The sequence below is a fragment of the Rattus rattus genome, chromosome 12, assembly GCF_011064425.1.
Source record: "Rattus rattus isolate New Zealand chromosome 12, Rrattus_CSIRO_v1, whole genome shotgun sequence".
Classification (NCBI taxonomy): domain Eukaryota; kingdom Metazoa; phylum Chordata; class Mammalia; order Rodentia; family Muridae; genus Rattus; species Rattus rattus.
In genome coordinates, this window is record NC_046165.1 from 89,995,522 (window position 1) to 90,008,864 (window position 13,343).

General features: G+C 47.1%; 1 pseudogene; it reads right to left on the reverse strand.

Moving 5' to 3' along the window:
• Window positions 1–9,070: 9,070 nt before the first annotated feature.
• Window positions 9,071–9,198, reverse strand: LOC116914200 (annotated as a pseudogene).
• Window positions 9,199–13,343: the final 4,145 nt, after the last annotated feature.

Consider the following 13,343-nt stretch of genomic DNA (forward strand, 5'->3'; position numbering starts at 1 on the left):
TTCTGGTGTCTGAAGAAAGCTACAGTGTACATACGATAAATAATTCTTTAAAAAACAAAACCAAGGAGATCCTGGCATGTACTACAATGTATTTGAACTTTGATAACTCTGTATCAAGTGAAATAAGCAAACCCAAAAGGAAACACTGCAGGATCCCATTCAGGTTTTTTTGTTTTGTTTTGTTGTTTGTTTTCAAAGTAGCCAAGCTCTTTGAAAGTGAAATGAACAGTAGTTGCCTGGGGCTGGGAAGAAAGAAGGCAGAAACTGACACAAGATCATTATAAGTGAGGTTAAGGTTTCTTTTCCAAGATGACAAAATTCTAAAGATCTTGTGCAGCACAAAGCATAGACAAGCTGTTCTGTTAGTGGTGATGGTGGTGGTGGTGGTGGTGTGTGTGTGTGTGTGTGTGTGTGTGTGTGTGTGTGTGTGTGTGTGTGTGTGTGTGCGTGTGTGTGTGTGTGTGTGTGTCCCCCCCATTTCAACTAGACCAGATGGATCAGCAAGCTCCTGAGGACCTTCATGCACCCTCTTCCCACCCTGTCCCGTGCTTACAGCCACGTGCCCCCATGCCCAGGGTTTTACGTAGATGCTGGTGATCCGAATGAAGGTCTTCATGTTTGAGCTGCAAAGTGCTTTTACCCACGGAGCCGTCTCCCAGTCCCATGTTATATGTGTCATAATCTGAAAACCTTCAAAGATGTGGGAGCTAGAGAGCTGGCTCAGTGGTTAAGAACACTGACCACTCTTCCAAAGGACCCAGGTTTGAATCCCAGCACCCATATGACTCACAACCCTCTCTAATTCCAATTCCAAGGGATCCAATGACCTCTTCTGACTCCTGAGGACACGTGTGCACATGCTGCACAGACACACACCCAAATCCATACAGAACACCCATGTGCACGTAAATTTTAAAAAAATATGTTTGAAGAACTAACACTAATCCTCCTCAAACTATTTCATAAAACAGGAAAGAAAGGAATACTTCAAACTCTTTTTATGAAACCACTATTACTCTGACACCAAAAACCAGACAAAGATTCAACCAAAAATAAAAAAGTGGAAAGAAAATTATTGGCCAATCTCTTCAATGAACATAGAAGCAAAATCAATCTCTCTCTCTCTCTCTCTCTCTCTCTCTCTTTAAACCCTTTTTTAAAAAGATTTATTTTATTTATTTGAGTACACGATTGCTGTCTTCAGACACACCAGAAGAGGGCATCAGATTCCATTGCAGATGGTTGTGAGTCATGTGGTTGCTGGGAATTGAACTCAGGACTTCTGCAAGAGCAGTCAGTGCTCTTAACTGCTGAGCCATCTCTTCAGCCCGCAAAATATCTCAATAAAGTACCTACAGCATGAATTCAAGAACACATCAAGATTTCTACTACGATGAAGCTGGCTTCCTCCGAGAGACCCAGAGATGGCTTCTTAATGTAGGTAATAAATGTGACCCACCGCATAAATAGACTCAAAGACAGGAACTACATGATCCTCTTGTTATGCCTCTCATGCCTCACACAGAAAAAGCCTTTGACAAAATCCAGCATCCCTTTGTGATAAAGTCCTAAAGAATCTAAGGAAAGCGGAGGGAGATATTTATCAACATAAAAAAGACAATATGCAACAAGTCCACAGCCAGCATCCTGCTATAAGGAGAAAACCTCCAAGCATTTCCAATAAAATGGGGAGCAAGACAAGGATGTCCACTTTCTACATTCCTGTCCAATGACCACAGCTTTTCAAGTGCCAGGAAGAATAGACGTTAAAAGTTCAATGTAAGACACTGGGAGCTGCAAGGATCGGCAGTGCCCTGAGAAGAACAATGGAGCTAAGGGGCAATGATTACATGAAGTAAACGTTGCCTTGGCAGGGTTTCCGCTACCCTTAGCAGTAAAACTATGTGCCCTTTGCTCTGAGGGCCAGTCAAGCTATTACAGGCTAAGCAAGAGCCAAGCTCCTATCCAGGAGATTTGTGTTCGAAGATTTATGATAGGTCTTTACTGTCATTTCAAAGGGTCCAACCACCCTCCTTTTAAACTTGTGTGTGTGTGTGTGTGTGTGTGTGTGTGTGTGTGTGTATGGTCTGCATGCCCATGTACAAGTACATTCACATATGTGTTGGTCTATGTGTGTGCAGGTGGGTGTGGAGGTCAGAGATTGTCATTGGTTGTCTTTGAAAACCGCTCTTCGTTTGGATTACTGAGGCAAGGCCTGTCCCTGAGCCCAGAGCTTGGCAGTGTGGCTACTCCTCCTAACCAGCTTGCTGGGAGGATCCCATCTCTGCCTCCCTGTAAGTCACTAGCTTTTATGGGAGGTCTAGGGATTTGACCCCTGATCCTCAAACCCTGCACAGCATTAGCTTTATGCACTAAGCCATCTCTCAGTCCTTTAAAGTCTTTCCCTTAAAGAAAAAGTATCAGAATTTCACCTACGATCTCCACTGACAAGAAGAGGCAGCTCAGTCATAAGCCCACCCACCCCCACCCCAAACTGACTAATTCAGAAGCCACCTGGAGACGTCCCTGCAGCGTCTCAAAGGCAACCTTTACTCCCCAGAGATCACCAATTCCGGAATCCCCCGGTTTAAGAGTCAGTTCTCTGCATTAAACATTGCTTTCCACCTAAGTCCTCTTTTCAACACTAAAAGAGGTTACAGTAACAAGTAAGGCAGTTAAGTTTTGTGCCTGAGCGTCATTTGTCTCCGTGAGTACTTTATGACTCTATGGCCACTTCTGGGGTTGGGGAGTGTACCTGTGAGAGCACACATTCGGATTTTACACCATTCTGAAGTCCACAAGGTTCCTATGCTCTCCCCCCCCCCTTTGAACCCTTGAAAGATTGGTTCTGATCGGGAGATTCTATAGAGACCTTGGACAGGGAGGAGGGTGCTGTCTCCAGGATGGGAGAAAAGGAAAACCGAGACAAGGGTGAATGCTGGGTTAAATTTAAACGAGCACAAACTTGTCTGTTCCAATCGTAAGGTATTTTATTTATTTAGATTTGTTTTATTTGTTTATTTTTTTTTTACGAGTGCCAGAAACCAAACTCCAGTCCTCTTCAGGAGAATTCTTAACCATGGAACAACCCCTCCGGCTCCAATAAGATGTTTCTAAAAGGTTCACTCTAGTTAGATATTTAATAAACAGGACACAAGATCAGACAGATAAAACATTTACTCATCACTAATATTAACTCACTTAATGACAACGGTGACACCAGGAGGGAGTGTTAGCCTCTTTTTCCAGATAAGGAAACTGAAGTTTAGAGGGAGGAAATAGTTTTCTCAAGGTTATCTGACCACAGCCCCTACTGCCTTCCACTGTGGTCTCTCTACTCCCCGAAGCTTCCTGTTTCCCTCCTCAACCCACCGGCCTGGCCCCTCCCCAACTCAATGCCAGGTGAGATGGCAACTCTTGGGAACATGTCTCTTGGCTTTCAGCCCTGTGGTGAGCATGTAACTCGAACCATGTCTTTTGAAGACGGCGTGTCCTTGTGAGCCCCTGTCACCTCAGTCTCTTTCCTGGCAGCCATCAGTGAGAATAAGTGTGCTGAGAACAAGAACGTGACTGTAGGTAGGGACAACTGCTCTGGGAGCAACTGTTTACAACACGATGCCTCCTATATTTCAAATTTTCTATTTGTTTTGTATATGTGTGATGCACACAAACCACGGAGCAGGTGTGGAAGTCAGAAATTTTTTTTTTAATTTTTATTGAAATTGGGTCTCACATGTAGACCAGGCTGGCCTCGAACTCACAGAGATCCACTTCCCCTACCTTTCTGATGCCGGGATGAAAGGCGTTCACCGCCACACCGAGGAACAGACAACTTTTGAGAACCGGTTTTCACATTGCACCTTGTCTGAGGCCCGTTTTCCCTTGTCTCTGTTGCTGCACTGCGTCCTCTAAGCCAGCCCACTTGTGACCAACGCCCTGTCTCGGAAACCATGAAATGATGGGTCTGGAGAGATAGCTCAGTGGTTAAGAACTGGCTGCTCTGGTAGACAGATGCCCTGAGTCGGATTTCTGGTGCACACACATAAGGCAGCTTACCACAGCCTGTTGTTACTCCAGCTCCAGGGCATCAGACATGTGGTGCACGCATAAATACATTTAGGCAAACGTTCATACACATAATATAAAAACAAACACATCTATTTAAAAGGATTAAAGTATGTAGAATAATGTTTTCGTTTGTTAGGACTAACGATTTACCCCCGAGCCTCTCGTGTGCTAGACAGGTGCTTCACCAACTCAGCGACATACATAAAACACGTTCTGAGACAGGGTTTCATGTATCCCAGGCTGGCCTCGGCTCACCGAGTTGCTGAGGATAACTTTGAGCTTCCAATGTTGCAGCCTCCGCGTGAGTGCCGACATCACAGGGATGCACCAACAGGCAGGCGCTCCTGGTTTATGCAGTGCTGAGGAACCAGTCCAGTGTCTCCTGTGTACTAGGCAAGCACTCTGCCACAGTCCTAGGTCCAGCCTGGAGATCTGTGACAGCAGTGTCTTAATGTAATTGGTTGTCTTTATAACACTGGTGTTTTATTTTGCATCTTTAAAGCCATGATACCAGGCGGAAACCTTTAGGATTCACCAGATGGGGAGCACGTAGGAAAACCAAGTTTAAATATTCTGCCCGGAGAGGTTCGGTGTAGCTTTTTGGGTATTCACTCAGGGAGTGACAGTCCTTTGGAATGGGTGATAACAGTTCATTAGCAAGAGGAAGGAGACCAGAGGAATGAGAGGCGGCTCCTAGGAAGACTACAGTTTTGTGATTTGGGACCTTCTTGTTTTCTATGCCCCATTCCTTTGTGCAGTGGTGCAGAACCTATTGCCTTCTGGAGTTCAGTGACAATGGCCACGAGCCTCTCCCTCTCTAGGGAACCCTCTGCTCATATCTTTGTCTTCTCCCTCAGCCTGCCTTCCCCTACCCTGCTGGTCCCCTGGCTTTACCCAGCAAGCTTCGTGGAATCCCACATTCAAAACCTACGGCAGCTTCATCTGGCCCTAGTGCAGCCTTTCCCTAGAGATATGATGATCCCAGAGACAATTGGCCTCTTGTTTCCCCATAGGCGAAGGCCTGAGGACTGTTTGAGGAGAGGGTGGGAGAGGAGGAGGAGGAAGGGGTGCCAAGAGGAAGGAGGAATTGATATTCCTGGAATTTCTGCCTCCTCCGCCAACATCCATGAAGAAGCCAGGCAATAAACAGAACTTGGCATGCACAGGACTTTGTCCCTGGAGTCCCAGGACACGTGAAAGCCTTTGAGTGGAGGTGACTTCCATTGCCAGAACTTACAAGGAGTCCCCTACTACAGGAGAAAAAGATCAGCCTTGAGATCACAACAGAGGACCACTTGGGAGGTCAGCAAGTTCTCCATGGATGAACAGAAGACCAGTGTCTTGATTTTATTTTACTTTGTGTTTTTGTGTGTGTGTGTATGTGTGTGTGTGTGTGTGTGTGTGTGTGTGCGTGTGTGTGCGTGTGTGTGCCTGTGTGTGCCTGTGTGTGATATGCAGAGGTCAGAAGATAGCCTCACAGACTTTGTTCTCTCCTTCCTCCCTTATGTAGGTTCTAGAGGTCGAACTCAGGACATCAGTCTTGTGTGGCAAGTGCCTTTACTCCCTAAGCCATCTCTACTGCCTGGCGTGCCTCCCACCCCCCACAGATTTTGATAGGCCCCATATACCTTTACCTAAATTAGTCCCTTCTACAGTAAGGATGCTTTTTAAAATATGATAGCATGTCCCCATAAGGAAATCAACTTCGCCCTCTTCAGACACTTCAGCTATTCTGCCTTCCTAGTTATTACAATGCAAAGGTCTGAACTCCACCAGTAGAGTACCATGCAAGCATCAAGATGTGAGGTTAATCCCCAAAACCCACATAAAAAAGCCAGGCAGACTTGGTGACGTGGGCTTGTAATCCCAGCACTAAGGAGGCAGAGAGAGGTGAATCCTCTGAGGCTCAGTGACCAGTCAGCTTAGCTCAACTGGCATGCGGCAGACCAGTGAACGACCTCTCTAAAAAACAAGGCACCTGAGGAGTGAATGGCCCCTGAAGTTGATGTCTGGCCTCCACACAGAGTGTCAAGACCAATGACCACATGGCTGAAGTGGAAGAAGGCTGAGTAGAGCCAGGCCTGTTGTACTACAGACAGTATCTCTGAGGTCCAACCATCTAGGTGTTCTAAGTAGTTTTTCCTTTGTGGGGTGGGGAGTTGGGGTGGGAGTGGGGTCGGAATGGATTGGAAATCTATGGCTCAAACTTCTGGAAGCCACCAATGCCTTCAAGTGAACCAACACTTCCGTAAGAATCCAACAGATAAGCTTTTGATGTCATGGGGCCCAACTATACTCACAGGTCTCACTAAAGCTGCCTTTGGCTAAGACAGGTTTAGTGGGAAACCAGGAAGTCTTTTGATACAAGTGCAGGCAGAGGGCACCCTCCCCTCCCTTGTTTCTGAGCATGCTTCTGACCCTTGTTTTTCATCCCCTAGGTACCTAGGCATCCTGGACCCCTATCCTGGGGCGATAGAATTTAGTCTGGGGCTCCCCTCCTTATGCTTGGTCCTCTATAAATAGTTTGCAAACTCTCTTTTCCTGCACTGCTGGTTTTAGGGGTCAGCTTGCTGTAGGGTGGGTAGATAAAAAGGAGTCTGGTTCAGTAACAAGATCTGCACTGGAGGGGGCTGGAGAGATGGCTCAGTGGTTAAGAGGACTGACTGCTCTTCCCAGAGGTCCTGAGTTCAAATCCCAACAACCACATGGTGGCTCACAACCATCTGTAATGAGATCTGATGCCCTCTTCTGGTGTGTCTGAAGAAAGCTACAGTGTACTCATATAAATAATAAATAAATAAATCTTTTTTAAAAAAAAAAAAGATCTGCACTGGAAACTTATACACTGAAACATTTTTCTTCTACCTAAAGGTTCTTCTCCCCTTGAAAATAGCGAATCTTTTCACAGGCTCTTTTAAGTATGGCGGACTCGGGACACAGCTGCTGAAGTTAATGAGTGGTTACAATCCCACAGCTTCCCCTCCCCGCCCAAGACCAACCTCTATCTTACAATGTCCCCCAGTTCCTTCCTATGGTATATCATCCATGTCCCCAGAGAAACCTTTCCCAGGCTTCCCCCGAGTCTTATAGTCCCATCATTTACCCCAGTGAACTATCACAGCTCTGTCTTCCCTGTCTTCACCATCAGACTGTGTTCTGTCTTCACCATCAGACTGTGCTCTGTCTTCACCATCAGACTGTGCTCTGTCTTCACCATCAGACTGTGCTCTGTCTTCACCATCAGACTGGATCAGACTGTGCTCTTTGTTTTGTTTGTTTGTTTTCTTGAGACAGGGTTTCTCTGTGTAGCCCTGGCTGTCTTGGAACTCATGCTGTCGATCACGCTGGCCTGAACTCCCAGAGATCTGCCCGCCTCTGCCTGCCGAGTGCTCACAGGTGTGCACTGTCACACCCATTTTCCGACTATGCTCCTTGTATCCCTCACACCTAGCCATATGCCTAGTATATGCCTCTGCTTAGCAACATAGATTATGTATGTAGCACTCTTGGCTCACTCAGTTTGCTTTCTTACACACCTCAGGACGCCCTGACAGGGATGGCACCGCCCACAGTGGGCTGGGCTCAGTGCACACTCAATGGATCTTCCCCATCAATCATTGATCAAGAAAGTTCCCCATAGCTTACCTACAGGCCAACTTCATAGGAACATTTTTACAATTGAGGTTCCTTCTTCCCACATGATTCCAGCTTGTTTTAAGTTGAAAACAAAACAAACAAACAAACAAAAAACTAACCATCATAGGGCTTCACTGTCAGCAGAAGGTGAGAGTTGGGATCCTTTTGGAGTCAGGACAGTCTTGAAGCCAAGAAAGAGACAGAATTTGTCTCAGCTGGATAAGTATGCAGGTTACAAATTAGGAAATAACATGCTACCGGTATACAGTACTTAAGTACTAGTGATCTTTCAATGAGTAGCTATGGCTTACATGTCAAAAGAGACTTAAAGGGCCAGAGAGAGGATCAGGGAGTCAAGGCACCGGACGCCAAGCTGGAAGGCATGATTCTTGGAACCAACATGGTGGACACAGTGAGCAGACCCACCCCTGAAAGATTCCCCTGGTCTTTCAACACATGCTGTGCTGTGTGTGTGTACATGTTTATAATCTTTTAAAGGTTTAAAGCAAGACTGGAGTACAGAGCTTGCTTAGGATACATGAAACCTTGGGCTCGGTCCCTAGCACCAGACAAATGGCATATGATCCCAGCACTTGGTGTGTAAGAAAGTTTACCATGGGAGGCCAGCGATAAGGGATTCACCTGGGAAATGGGAGTGGGCGAGACGGTTGTGGCAAGCACTCTACCTCTGAGCTGCAGTCCGGCCTTTTGTTTTTCTGGAGACAGATCCAGGCTGGTTTCAAACTCCCGACCCTCCTGCCTTAGCCTCTTGAGTGCTGAGAAGACAAGTCTGGAACCTGGAGGCTTAAGGCACCTTTGATCTTCCTGTGTTGCCCTTCGAAGACACGGTTTCTTTGACCTCAAAGAACTTGCTGTGTAGCTGAGGATGGTCTTGAACTCCTGGTTCTCCGAGCTTACCTCTCAAGTTCTGGGACCGCCAGAGTGTGCCACACCTGGATTTAATGTTGGGTTTAATCCTTGCAGACTTGATGTGAGAGCTATTGCTGAACATGTTGGGTAGAATGTGGGAACTCTCCAACATAGTGTGTCCTCGGCGAGGCCCTCCACTTGTCTAGGGGAACTGAACGGGGCCATATTTGACTCAACAGCCATCAGGGACAAGCCACCTCTCAACTACCACCCCTTCAGATTCATCTGCATTAACTTTGGGTTTTGGAAGCTGCACTTCTTTGAGATATGGACGTTCTGGTGGCCAGGGAACTTGGACATGGCTTTACTCAGGGCAGGGTCTCAATCACCCATTTCTTATTCTGCAACTTGGTGCAAATGGGCAGGATGACCTTGTCATTGTGAACCCTGGCCACTGTCTGGAGTTCAGGCATTGGGAAATGAAAATTCACCAGGAAACCGTACCCAAGACTTTTGTGGGAAACGCATACAGGCAACAGGCTACATCCACTACCACTGAGTCCGCTCTCCACAGTCATTACCAGGCCCCTGAAGGAAGGGATCTGGTGGTTTAATTGGCTGTGGATGATGGAGAGGCCTAACAATTGGCTGTTGTTTTGCTTAGTTTAGGTGTGCGAGTGCTTTGCCTGCGTGTGCACGCGCCTGTGTGTGCTCACGGGGGTCAGAAGAGGGAATCAGATCCCCTGGAACGGGAGTCAAAGATGGCTGTGTGTCACTACCACCATGCGGGGTGTTGGGAGTATCTCGGGTACTGTGCAGAAGCAGTAAGGATTCTTAACTGCTGAGCAATCTCCCCTATTAAAGGGTTTTTTGGGTTGTTTTTTAAGTGTGACTAACTCTTAGCTCACCTGGGAGGAACAAGCACAGAAAGAACAAGAACTCAGGAATCTAAAACGACGGATTCAGGGTGGGCGGGTGATGAAGGGTCAGGCACTCTAGGTGGGAAGTGTTTTCTCTCAAGAGAACCACCTTGCCTTGTTCTTGGTCTAGAAAAACCAGGATGCTGGGGTCTTTTCCTTTACGGCTCCCGGAGAGGATAAAACAGTTTCCCCCCCAGAGAAGGATGCAAATGGATCCAGGAGTGAGACAGGAACTGGGGAGGGCAGGACTGAGCTCTCTGGACGGTGGACTGGCAGCAGCCGTCAATTACATGCACTGAGTCACAGCCCAAGCCGAAGTTTAAGAAAACAAACAGGAACACGTAGAGAGGCCGGGCGGCTTGCAATAGGGCGTTTTGGTGAGGCAAGAGTCACTGGCTTGAACTAACTGAGTTGTCTTTCAACCCAAGCGGAGGTTAGACCCACTTCTCATTCTGGGCATGTCTTTGCTCCACCGTGGGCATGCAATTTACTGGAAAAGAGGATTTGATTTACAGGGACTGGGTTGGACTGCAGCTGTGACCAAAGAGCAGGGTGTGACTAAAGTCAGACCTTCCAGGCAGAGCAGCTGGGGTTCATCCCTGCAGCAGGACACTGCAGCCGGCATCTCCGTATTCAGGGATGTGCTTTTGGGTGATCGCACAGTCACGTTTTGAGGGTCCTATTTCCCCAAAATGTCCCTTCCATTGTAGGCTGTTCGCTGGCTAAAACTTGCAGCCAGCTCTTCAAATCCCTTTCCGTCTTGAGGGTTAGGAAGGGATTCCTGAGATAAAGTAGAGTCACTGGGAGAAGAGCACACAGGGCTGTAATTAATTTGAGACCTGATGATTAGGGAAGGGGGCAGGGTTGTACCAACTTTTTCTTTTCCTCCCTCTCTCCTTTCCTCCCTCCATCCTTCCCTCCCTCCCTTCCTCCTTTTTCCTACAGAGTTTCATGAATGTAGCCCAGGTTGGCCTCAAACTCACCGTGAAGCTGAGGATGACCTTTGAACGTCTGATCCTCCTGCTTCCACTTTCCAAAAATGCCCATACACATAAAATTTTTTTCTTAGCGTACAAAATAATGGGCTTCATTGTGACTTTCATATATGTGTGTCATTACATTTCGTTCTAAGTTGCACCCCTCCATTGATTGCTTCATTGATTGATTTGGGGTTTATCTTGAAAGCTGTGGCCAGAGATCAGGGACAAGATATGTCGAACAGAGGGGAGCTGTCCTAACTCAAATGTGTGCAGTGTTAGCGAGAGGACCCTGTCAAGCAGATTCTTTGAGAAGCTAAACATCTCCCTCATCATAAATGCCCTCCAGGACTGTTCCCAGGGTGGCCCAGGTATTCGAGCACCAACTTCCCAGCCCGAGTCCCAGACTTTTCTCAGCCAGAGTCTTTCCGTTCTGCTTTGGTATGCCTTGTTTCGTTTGAGACAGGATTTCTCTGTGTAAGAGCCACTCTGTAAAACAGGCTGGCCTTCAACTCCGAGAGATCCGCCTGCCTCTGCCTCCCGAGTGCTGGAATTAAAGGGTCTCATGTTCCGCCACACTCAGCTCAGAGCCTTTCTTTATACTCCTGTGTCTTTCAGATCTTTGGGTACAACTCCCACATATACTTCACTGACATAAAGACACACCTATTGTCAGCTCAGGGAGGAAAAAAACCCAGCTAGAAGCCAAGTGTGATTTCTTAGGGTAGGAAACACCCTAAGCAAAGCTAGGGTGTTTGGAAACAGTTTTGCTTAGCTCACTCTTTTGAAGGGCCAAAGTCTAAGACCACATAGCATCCCTGCTAGGTCCCAGCATGGTGGAGTTTGTGGTAGTGGAGGATGGGCAAGAGAGGGGAAGAGGAAGGAAGGGGAGAGGGATATCATGTGTTGAGGAGGGGGAGGGTCAGGCTAGCTTTTCTATAGAAACCCTTTCTCGTGAACACTAACTCATTCTGTAAGACAGTACTAAACCCTTTCAAATGGTGGCAGCTTTAACCATCAGTTTGACACAACCTAGAACCGGTCATCTGGGAAGAGCGTCTTACTGAGAAATTATCTACAGTAGGTTGGCCTCTCCTGAGGGGAGATTGTCTTGATGGGTTAATTGATGTGAGAAGACTCAGCCCACGGTGGGTAGCACCATTCCCTTGGCAGGGCTGTCTTGAACATTATAAGAGGAAAGAAATCTAAGAGAAATCGAGGAAGGAGGCAATCAAGGATCCACCTACGAATTCTCTTTCCGCTCTTGATATCATTTTATGTCATGTTTTAAGTTCCTGCCCTGGCATCCCCACAGTACTGGCTTTCACAAACCATGTCTTCCCTACTCTGCTTTACCGTCAGGATATTTTAATCCAGCAGCAGAACCTACAGAGACCTAACACCTCCCACCAGGCCCTGACTTTTAAAGGTCCCATTGCCTGTCAGATCCTCATGCTGACAACTGAGCTTCTAACGTATGAACGTTTGGGCAACAAACCACATTGGAACCCAGTGCCCATCATTTAACAGGCACAGCAGCCAGCTTCGACAGCCTTTCCAAGCAACAACAGCATCCGCAAACCTCAAAGAGCTCTGCCGACAGCTGTGGTCTCTGCAGGTACCTACAGGCTCTGCACGCCGCCGCTGCACGCTTTAAACAATCTTTATTTCAAAAGGTAAGCGCAAAATCTTGACGGAATTATAAACGCCAAGTTCTGCACACTGAATAGCTTCTGCTCGTGACGACGGAGTTCGAACGGTTGTGGGCTTTTACCAAAAAAAAAAAAATACAAACAAACAAAAAAACCCCAAACCCGGCAGACTCCAAAAGTCCTCTCTAGTGTGCCAGCTGTGTGTGCTGAGAGAGTTCAACCGTAAAACTGTAATACTGTGGGGGGCTAGGGGGAAGGCTCAGGTGGTGAGGTGCTCTTCACTCATGAAGGCCTGAGTTCAGATTCTCCAGCGCTGGGTAACAGAAAAGTTGGGTGCAGCTGCCAGGATCCATCACCTCAGGACTGGACGCTCACAAGCTCAACACACTACTGGGTCAATGAGAGACCCTGTCTCAACGCATAAGGTGGGGATTTAGTGAAGAGGACACCGGACGTTGATCAGTGACCACCACGTGCACATGTACATACATGTGTATATACACCTGAGTGCACATGTGCACACACCCACATGCACATGTACACACATGTGTGTATATACCTGAGTGCACATGTGCACACACCCACACGAACATGTACACACATGTGTGTATACACCTGAGTGCACATGTGCACACACCCACATGCACATGTACACACATGTGTGTATACACCTGAGTGCACATGTGCACACACCCACACGAACATGTACATACAACATACATGTACACACACACACACGTACCACACACCAATAATCAGAATAAGAATACAGTTGAAGGTTCCGGTCCCGATTGTTAGGGGTTTTGAAGCTGTTTACCATTTATTTACTCTTTCCAAAAGATAGGTCTCTTGGGGTAAAGGCGGGAAGAGGTGGGAGGCAATCGGACAAGCATTCGCGAAGGGTGTAACTCAGTGGCAGCTGCACTTCCCTAACGTGAACAAGGTTGTGTCTGCACATTGACAGACGAGTTAGGGACTCTGCTTATGTGGGAGAGAGTTCATCTAGATGAGCAAACACGGAGGGGGCTGTTTTCATGTTAGCATGGTGCCAGGCACCATGGGAAAGGTAAAAACCATGTCCCCTTATTGTTTGTACAAATTCAAACAGCCCTGAGCCTCTTCAGCCAGCCGTTCTGAATACCTGCACACAACTCGGATTTATTCTCTGAGTCATGATTACTATGTCCCTGACTAATGTCCTCAGTTAGCTCTAAGCAATA